At 23.8% G+C, this 11,495-nt stretch overlaps 1 protein-coding gene across 9 annotated transcripts in view; it reads right to left on the reverse strand.

Moving 5' to 3' along the window:
• LOC101498785 (protein ALWAYS EARLY 3) overlaps positions 1-1,147 on the reverse strand; it is an 18,097-nt gene extending 16,950 nt beyond the window's left edge. For 3 of the 9 annotated variants that reach the window (XM_027336577.2, XM_004508232.4, XM_073370970.1), the window contains exons 1-2: positions 964-1,147; positions 807-873 (exon numbers count right to left, since the gene is read on the reverse strand). The gene's annotated coding sequence lies outside the window, so the exon portion shown is untranslated. The other 6 variants (XM_073370969.1, XM_073370973.1, XM_073370971.1 and 3 more) reach the window with 3 other exon arrangements.
• Positions 1,148-11,495: the final 10,348 nt, after the last annotated feature.

Below are 11,495 nucleotides of genomic sequence, written 5' to 3' on the forward strand. Positions count from 1 at the left end.
ATGTACCAGCAGTGATCAACAATGGACAACAGGACTTAGCCCGACCAAACTGCATCAAACTACTCTTCCAATTCCAAATTCTCACCTACACCAGAAAAACATAAGCTTCAAGTTCACAGCACAGATCGAAGTCTCTAACATCGACAGTGCAACCTTTGACCAGACCAGTGGTTAGCCAGTCCAAACATCCACAAAGGATTTCAGATCCCATACCACTCTCTAATCTTAATAGTTTCCATGTAGTTAAAACCGCTTAATGAACTGGTTTCACTATCTTCCACCACTGGTAGGTAATCCCCGAGAAACACACAATCACGCATACATAGCGATTGATTGACAACAAAATCAAAACCTATAAATGCAAACCAACGACAGGCTGGAGAGACATATTCCAACCAAATAAAGCATTGACATTTGACAGTATCTAATTCCAAAAAAAATCACCTTCTATAAATAATCTAATCTAAACAGTCTAAAACCCATGAGAACATAACGGATTAAAGTTTCTCAGCGATCCCTCGATTTTCCCGCCAACAAAAAGAAAATCCAACACCGAAGCTTGAATTTCAATTCAGCTCTAACATAAACGAAAAATAAGGAAAATAAAATAAAATTGCAGCTGCAGTTGAGAAACAACCACTTGCCTTGCATGTACGGTGAAGAAATTCAAAAACCGCACCGAAAATTCTCGAAACTTAACATAAAGACGATCGAATTAGTTTACCCCTAATACCCAATGAAACCACGCATTTTACTTTAATCGAGTTCAGAAAGTTGAAACCGAGTAAGATTTTACAGAAATTAACCTTTGATCTGAGAAGCGGAAAGTAATAACGCGGAATTGAAATTGGGAATCGAAAACGAAGAAAAGCCCTTGACATTGGCAAAGAGAAAATCAGTGAGATGAAATTAAATTGAAAAAAAAAAAAAAGATAATTGAGTTAAGAGATGAAGCTCACTGACCGATGGATGAAAGAGAAACTAGATTTGGGGGAGGGATCTAGTGAAGTGGTGGAACAGGAAAAGAAAATGGAGTGGAGAGAATATAATAGTAGAAGAGAAGAGAAGAGAAGAGAAAGAAGAGAGGATGATTTGTGAACAACAACTCGTACTTGTCTTCTTCTTTTTTTTGCTGGCGTGACAAAATGAAATCGGGGGCATAACCGCGAAACTTTAAAATATTATTAATACCACACTGTATATTTATTTATTTTCCTTCTTTACGGTTTCATTTTGTGCAATTGGAGTAAACTCCCGTGATCTTTCACTCCTAGTTTTAACTTTTCTGTTACTTGAAAATTAATTAACTGAATTTTACCAAATAAATTTTATTAAATTTTTTAAAATTTTATATTTTGAAAATTTCATTTTCATTCAAAATTATAAATTTTAAAAAACAAATAAATAAATTATATGTTAGGAATTTCACACTCAACTAAATTTTTATAATTTTTAAAAAAAATTAAGAATTTACTTTTCAAAACTTTTTTTTACTTCATTCAACGAAAAAAAGTGATTTTGAGTTATATTTTAATTCAAAATCACATTTTACATCTCTTCTCCTTATTTTAATATAAATAAGTGGTTTAGATGTATATCAGTTTTATTGTGTTTTCTTTTTCGTGATTTTAGTATATTAGTGTGGTGTTGTTTGATTTCATGTATTGTACGACGTTCGTTTAATTTTTTTATTTTATTGTAATGTTTATTTTATTTAGATTGACAAATTAACATCGATCAATTATTGATTCAATTAATGATTACGTTGTTAATGTTGCATATTCAAAAGTGTTGATATTCTGGTCACTTTGATTTTGTCACATTATTTATTAACATTTTGCCGTTTTATACTATTAACTCGAATGTTGTAAATTTATTCGCAGATTAACCATTTATATGAATAAATATCATTTTATTTTTGTAAAACAAGATGTTTTAATTCCATACAAATGATTTAAAAAATAATAATTTCTATATGTTTTTCTTTGAGATTAAGTCCTATTGTATTTTCATTAGCATCAATAGTCCTATAAATCAAAATAAAGTGATCCTTTTATTGGAATTATATCAAACTCTTAAAACGCACTTTATGCACAATGGTAGAAACTTATGTAAAAAAGTTTCAAAATTTAATTTTTATATCGAAATTCCCATTAAGTTTGGTTTCTTTAAATTTTGTATTTTATATATTTATATTTTATTCATTATTTATTAAAAAAAAATTGTGAGATAAATGTTTACAATGTTCTAAATACATATAAAAAATTAATTAAAAACACAAATGATACATGTTAGTTGACTTAACATTAGTTTTTAAAATTGACAACAAGAATATTGTGGAAGCTAAAATTAAAAAAAAATTAAAAATATTATAGAAACTGAAATTGTATTGAACTATATTGATTATAATTTATTATATAAATAATATACAAAATATAGATATTTGACACTTTTTGGAAAAACAAACTTTTATCAATAGTCAATTAATTAAACAATAAATAGGTATTTTAGTACTTGTAAATAAAAATGCAGTAAGTATTATAATATATTAATTATATTTTATTATATAAAATATAAATGAGCCAGATGTTTGTAATTGGCGCATAAAATGAGAAGTTTTTTTATGTTTAGTTTGGTAAATGAATCACGTATTAATAAATTGATTTGTGCACGAAAGTGTATAGAAATAAATTGTATTTCGATGATTTTACTTACAACTAAATAATATTTTATAATAAATTTATAACTATTTTAGGTTATGCTACTACAAACTTAAATATAAGCAGTCATGTGCTTTAGATAAAAATATAACTCAAAACTAATGTTATTATTCTTCATATTATTTTTTAATAAATAAATTTTTATAGAAAATTAAATGAAAAGGAAAAGTAATTATCATATCCGATCAATTGTTCATACATGTTGAATTATAATACATTATCTTAGAATCACCAAGACCTATATTAGTTATATATAATTAATATTTATAAATTACTAGATGTATTGCAATTAGATACAATATAATATATGCATTTTCTATATTTGGTGGAATTTTTAGTATTACAAAATTTAACACAATGTTAAAAAATGATACATTTTGGATTGTTATTTATTGTTTGTGGTTACTATTGAAAATATGAAAAATAAAAATGTTAGATTTGAAAAATTGAGGTGATGTGTCCATTGAGAATGATAATTTAGATAAATAAAATGTTGACACTGAAAATAGTGATAATGTTAATTTGAATAACTTAGTAGATAAATAAAATATTAAAAATGGTGTTTAGTTTTATAACTTTTTAAATTTTTGATATTATTGATTAGAACGTGGTTATTTTTTATGTTATTTACAAAGATATCTTTTTTTTTTAATTTACAAATATTGATATTATTTAAGAATTTTTTATGTTATTTACAATTCAAATCAAAGATTACTCTTTTTGGATTTTTAGTATTTATTCTCGGATATCAAATTTTAAAATTAATACAAAACATCTAAATTGTTTAAAACAACCTTAATAATTATAAATATATAACTATAAATTTGATGTTATATTTTAGTGGATTTTTTGACATAATGTTTTTTAGAATTAAAATAATGTTATTCACATACTATAGGTATGACAATGTGCTTGTTCTCTGCATACTCTTTGAGAATAATAACTTGTTTCATTGATGGAAACTTTTTTTCATTTCCTAAACTGCACACTAAAGACTAAAATAAATTATATCCTTTTTGTACACAGTAAAGTAAAAACATTTTGTATTAAATGTAAACAAATAAAAAACAAGGTTTTTGAAAAAGTGAAGAAAATACTAAGTCCAGAATACAACATTATTTTAGATCAAAATTTTAATTTTAAATAAGATTTTTTTTACAAGAAATTTAAATATTTTTCATAAAATCAATGGTGTAATTTTAAATAAGGTTAACTAGTGGGACTTTTATATACTAGTAGTACTTTAATTTAAATATTTTCTTATAAATAAAAACGTGACACTCTTATTTTTATTTATTGTGTATGCCGTAAAAGATGAATTATTTGAGATAAATTTTTATCTAAATAATTTTTTATATATTATTTTATTTAAATAAACAATTAAATTCTGTTTAATTATTACGTTATATTATAATATTTATTTTATTTAGATTAATTTCGATTCAAATTACACAATTTCAATTATTATTTTGAGACTATAAACGTTAGCTAGTTAGAATTTGTTGGAAAATGATCATTTTTATTTTTAATGAATTTCTGTTAGTATTATTCTTGATGTATGTAACGTGAATAAATGAATATTTTAAATAAAAAATAAAAAATTATTTGGCCGACATTTTGGTGGTGTTTGCTAGAAAACAATGGGTATATAAGTAGACAGTAGTAGCGTCTAAAAATAAAAAGAGTAATTGCGGCATATGACTGTTGTTCTTCAAATCCATATGCATAGTCAAAACAGCTTTTCGTCTAGTCACACTCCTTCGCATGTAAATACATCTCTGCCGTCCGTTTCATCTCTCACATTCACATTTCATTTCATCTTAGCCCTTCCCTCCCTCTACTATTCTTTCTCACCAACTCTGTCACGTTTTTAAATCTTTCAGCCACTAACTCATCCACGCGCGTCAGAACCACGTCATTTCCACTTCCCACCAGGATTACAACTACCATGTGAGTAACGAGTAACTACCAACTTAAAAACAAAAGAATTTCAGAACTTAGTAAACCGAATTATATAAATCATTTATTTAAAAACTAGTTATTGATATTACTTATTTGAATGTTCAAGCTAAATCTAAAATAAACAAACATCGATCATATATATCTAACCATGCAATCTATCTTCACGCCCGTATATGAAATAAGCTTTAATTTTGTTGAAAACAAAGTTCTAAATTCGACCACTTTTATTGATTCTATAAAAAACCAAAAGATAAATTAGTGATCGACTATATTTTAACATTCTTTTTAGTAATTAACATATATTATATATATATATATATATATATATATATATTATGTATAATAAATATAATCAGTATGATATCTTTTTACATACGGTTAGACACTAATTGATCAATAACAACAATATATTTTTGTGTATAGTTAATTTTAATTAACACATTATATTTATTTTCACGTTTTTATTGTATAGGTATTATGGAGACACGATAATAATCGATTATACATTTATCTTTTGGTTGTTTATTTTGTGAAAGTCATCTTTTAAATAATTATCTATTGTAAATATTTATCATGTGTACTATTTGCATATTAAATTATAATTAATAGATTGCACATGTATGAATTTATATTTTACCATAAAAATATTATTATTAAAATTACTATTTAACTACAGAGTCGTCAAACACATCAAAACCTATCCCACAATGATTTAAAGTCTGATTATAAATAAGTTGCTTTGATCCAATCAATTTTATTATTGGAATGTAATTTATTAAAAATAGTTTGATCATTATAGACTATGCAAACTAATATATCAATCAAATATATTTTTGTATTTCAATATTTTGCTATTTAATTAAAAAAAAAACAATAAATATAACTACAAAACAAACCAATAGTGCGGAATATGGCAGAGGAATATGTCAACGAAAAGCAAGAACACACGCATGTAGCATTTTAAAGAAATTAAAAACATTACGTGTGCCTTTTGGTATAAATCATGCGTCCGATAGATTGGTATAAAATCAACAACCCAAAATAATTACTGCGTTTATTCATTCAACTGAGCATTTTTCAACACAAATACTCACAATCACTGTTGACCATATTTGCCAACTCTTCTGATTATCTCTTAAATAATTGATTTGCTAATAATTATATATATTTTAATTGATTGATTAATAACTGCATTTATCTTGTGTATCACTTATACAATAAATTATAGTTAGTCATGATAATTATCTGCAAACTTTTATGCATTATGCGTCAATAGATTTTGACCAAAATAAAAATGTCAATAGATACATTATTAATAGAATATACACTTCTCTTTAGTTTAATTGATCGGTTAAATATGTGATCTGAGTTATGTATAGTTTGTATAATAACAGATTCTTCTCAATTTTACATAAAATCATACACTAATAATGAAATGTACGTAATTTGTTATCATAAGTGAAGTGATGAGAGAAATATAAATAATAATAGATGATCAGAGAGAGTGTGATGCATCCCAAGAAAGATAAATAATAATATTACGGTACTTATTCACATACCTGTGTTCTAAAAAAATGTTCATACTTGAACTTGCCGCTGCGTGAACATCAACTTTAATGCTCGTTTCCATAATCTTTAGACCTAATACCATACACAATGGTTGAATTATCTAGGAAGAATAATTACCGAATAGTACTCTAATTTTCTAATTTAGTGAAGGAAAAAGAAAAAGATACTTATAAGGTAGAGGTGTTTTTACTAAACATTGTTGTAAAACTTTTTATTTGATTTACATTGTTGTAAATATAATTTTATTTTAAAATAATTATTTCAATATTCATGTTATCTTTAAAAATAAAAGTTGCTAAGTTACTACATATAAATTTTCCTCCTAATGTGATGACAATTTTGTTATTTTTAAAACTTAATTATTTTACTTAAGTATGTAGTTTAATATTGATATTAATATATGCTTTTATTTACTTCATACTTATCAAAATACTTTTGTGTTTTTATATTTTCTTTAATAATAATAAGATATTTTTTTGTTACCTAATTATTATTATTATTATTATTATTATTATTATTATTATTATTATTATTATTATTATTTTCGTTTGATATTAATGTATTCTTTCATTTGTCTCTTCACTTTATGTTGTTTTCATCGGCTTATATTTTTACTTCTTTTTTGCATACAATATCTATCATACACACATATCAAAATATTCATTTGTTTTTCCTTTTCATTTTTGTGTTTATATTACAAAGCACACTTACATACAATTGTAAATTTTGATATTTAAAATTTATTTAAAGCAGTTATTACTTTCATTTGGTTAACAGCTATGTTGATATATTAGCTAATTAATACAAGTTTGTGGAATAAATAAATTCATTATAAATATACTAAAAGACTCATTTAAAATAGACTAGTTTTTTATAGAGAAACTTACAATATACAAGAAAAAAATTATTCAAAATATATATTAACTTAACAAGAGAAAGTAAAATTGTAAGAATTATATTATTGTTGATATTATAAATTGCATTATTTTTTATAGGAACTAAAATGAAATATTGAAAATTTATAGAGACTAATTAAAAACATGTTTAACTTATATAAATATAGTGCTATTTAGGTACACGCATATCTTACGTTGTGTCGGGTCATCCTAAGGTCAGAATTGATAAAGGAGTTTGAGATCTCAACAAAACTATAGAGCTTTTAAGTATATTTAAACCTAAAAAGTTATTTAATAAAACAACTAAAAGACATCACGTGTGTAAAAAGTGCAACAATTGCCGTACTTAATTCCTAAATTTTATACATCAAAAGCAAGAAAGATAAAATTTTAATAAAATTATCATTAAATAATATTATTAGTATTAGAATGCAGAGTTTGCTTTATATCTCAATGAATGTGTATTGTGCAATTTTTTATACTACTGTGTAATATCTAAAAATATTAATTTTATATTGATTATTTATTATATTTTTAATTGTTTAATTATATAAATTCATAAATGTAATCTGATTAAAAAATCGTAAATGTTATTCTTAAATTAAAATTTCTCCATGTATTGCACAAGTTTGGGATCTAATAATTATACTTGTTTGAATTTTAAATTTAGAGAATATTCTGTCGTTAAGGAGTTATCTATAACTACAACTATGGTGTTGATTTTAAGTTTAAATTTGGAATAAAAATTAATTGCGAAGATAAACTTGCTCAAAACAATGTCCAGCCAAAATTAAGAGTTGTCTTTGTTTAATAGTATAGGTATAGGTGTTGGTTATTATTATTTGCAAGACTTAAGATTTTCTTACTGAATCACTGCAAGAAAATCCATTAAAAAGTGTCTACAAAAATATTAATGGTGGTATAAGATAATCACAAATAAGTCGCTTTCATGCTTTTTGCGAGTTTAGATCGCCACAAACTATTTTATTTGTGGTCATTTTGACTGCTACAAAATATAGACGTTAAAAGTATATAAAATTTTTTGTACGAACTCAACTACAACTCTTTGTAACTATTAACAACAAATATTAATATCATTAATTTTAATAATTTTTTTTTTCAAAAAATAGTTACAATAAAATTAATCGGTTTTACATTTGTTTCAAAATTTTATTTATCATAATTTCTAACTTTTTATTTATAAATCTACTAACATTTCGAATGATGTGCATTTTAAATATTTTGAAAATAATATAAAAGCATTTTTTATTTACAATATTACATATTTTAGGATTAGATCAATATTATAATTTATTTTTATAAATATTATTTTGTTGCTAAAAATATTACGATTTCTTACTAAAATTCTATTTTATTAACATAATAAATCATAATAACAAAAAATAACTATAATAAAAAAATAACACTTCATCAACATTTTAAAAAATAACTACATTTTGATTTGATTATGAATTTTACAATTTAAATATTTTACTAGTACTCTTTTCAACAAATTTTGCAAACATTAAAGTTTAAAAATAATATTATAACCAGTTTTAAAATAAAAATAAAATTATTATAGTTATTACAATCAACAAAATAACATCACTGTTAAAATAAAAATAAAATTATATTTATTAAATAAATAATTTCAAATAAAAAAATAAAACATAAAATAAAAACTTACCAAAACTCAAAAGAGAAAATATAGAGAAAAATATAAGTTGAAAAAAAATATTTGTAGATAGAAGATAAATGGAACATTTAGAGAAAATGTAGAAACAAGAAATGAGAGAAAAATGTGATATATAAAGGGAGAAAATAGAGCATTTGTGATGGTCAAAACAGTCGCAAAATGCCACCAGTACTTTTGATTTTGTGGCGGTCTAAACAGTAAAAAATGGTTGCCTCTGTGACGGTCAATACACTCACAAAGTTGAAACAGTCATATTTTGTGGCAGCCTAAAATCTCACAATGCTCAAACGTTGTGATTTTGTGAGAGTATATGTCGCCACAAAATCATACTAATATTTTCAATCAATCAATTACGTTGTGAGAGTATTGACCGCCACAAATTCAAATAGTATTTTTCCCACCAACAACTCTGTGACTGTTTTTTGCCGCCGCAAATGCTACAATCTATTAAAAAAATATTATTCATTTGCGGTAGCTTTTTTAGTCACAAACAACAACTAATTTGAATTTTAGTTTTTATGAGAGCTTTTTTTATTAGTAATTTGTGAAAATTATTTTCGGTCACAAAATATTTTTTAAGTTGATCATAAATTAAGCGTTTTCATGTAGTGTAATTAATAGATAACTAAAATCATCAATCAGATGATAATTGATGATAATTGATTCGATCCTTCGTCAATATGTATTAAAAAATAATTATAGAGGTAAGTCTCTTAAATAGATATAGATATGTGTTCAATTTCTCTAATGATTAATCATTGACTTTCAACTAAATAATACCTTAAACAAAAAAAAAAAAGAAATTATTGAACCTCTGAATTTGAAAATGAGAAGTCTCAAAGGTAAGATTGGGACTTAGGCTAAACTTAATAGAAATTTAGTTAAAAGACATCCAAATACTACATTACTCATTATGAAATAAAATATTCGCTATATATGATCATAAATAACACACTTAAAAAAAGTAATAAAATGAATAATCATTTTAATTTTTAGTATAATAATAATAATTGTTTTTTTTATTATATCATTTAATTAATAATATATACATTATTATTAATTTATTATCTTATCTTTATATTGAACTAATATTAGATATTTAAGTAGTTGACAAGAGTAATTAGTAAAAATATTGTCGTTTATTTCAATGAAACATTTTTCTTAATTTGTGTAGAATAATTAAATGAATGATTCATTTCGGGAGGAACAGAGAAAATATAAGTTAAAGTATATTTGAAAAAAAATATCTGATATAAATTTAGATGAATAGACGAAGATACTAACACAGTCGAAGTAAATTCTTGTGAACTTTTTACCACTTTTAAGGAAGATTGTCTTAAGGCCACGTGGAGCCAATAGGTGCATCTATCTATCTCAGGTTTTTTTTCTTCCCATCTGCATCCAACACCAGCCCATGGCCATCCGGATTAATTAATTGGCTAATACTTTTCGCTAATACTTTTTGCTGATAATTAATTGGTTATTAATCAACGTCGACATGACCTTTTGTATTAATTATAATATACAAAAGGACAAATCTGTCATATCATGCTGTGTATTGACTCTCACAACAGCACTTGTGCACGACCACAAACGGTACCTAAAGTTTAAAGACATTTTAGAAACCCTTTTCATCGATGACCAAAAAATCTTACACTCGTTTGTTTTTGTTTTGTTTTGTTGGTTACCTTGCATATTCTTATTCAACTACTGTATTGTTACACTCTAATGAAAATAAATAAATTCAGAATCTACTAATCTAATCAGCTTCCTATATAATTCTGTTTTGAATTATTTATTAAAAATTCAGAATATAATAATCTCACCATTTTCTTATTTATTTTTCTTTCAAATAGTTTGATAAAAATTTAGATTAATATAATTTTTTTAAAAATATTTTATAAAAAATAAAATCTACTAATCTCATAGTCGTCTTATTTAATTTTGTATTAAACATTTTGATAATAATTAATAATCTACAAATTTAATCAGATTCTTATTTAATTTTGTCTTAAATGTTTTCATAAAAAAATTAAGAATCTCCTAATCTGAACATCATCTGATTTAATTGTCTTAAATGCTTTTTAAATGGTTTTCTGTCTTAAATATTTTTAAATCTTTCATAGATCTAATATAGATTTATAATTATTAATAAAGCAATCATAATAAATACTAATAATAAATATTAATCCCATAATCATCTTATTTATTTTTGTTTTAAATATTTTTATAATAATTATTAATCTAAAAATTAAATCAGCTTCTTATTTAATTCTGTCTTAAATATTTTGATTAAAAAATTAAGCATCTCCTAATCTAAACAGCATGTAATTTAACTTTCTCTTAAATGCTATTTTTTTTAAAAAAAATCTTGGCTATAATATTTTCAATCTTAGTTAGATTTAATTAATTTAATATAGATAGATTCTGTCAAAAAAAACAATTAATATAGATAGATCTTTAATTCCTAATAGAGCAACTGATAATAAATACTAATAATGTTTTTTTGGTAATTTTCTAAGGTGTTTGGCGCGTATACATAAAAATAAACCAACTATATCTCCCACCAATAAAAGGAGACTCTCCAAAGTAAGTCATAGAAAGAAATAAAGAAAAAAAGAGGACCAAAATTTATTATTATTAATTAATTTT

This window comes from Cicer arietinum, chromosome 7 (genome assembly GCF_000331145.2).
Source record: "Cicer arietinum cultivar CDC Frontier isolate Library 1 chromosome 7, Cicar.CDCFrontier_v2.0, whole genome shotgun sequence".
NCBI lineage: Eukaryota > Viridiplantae > Streptophyta > Magnoliopsida > Fabales > Fabaceae > Cicer > Cicer arietinum.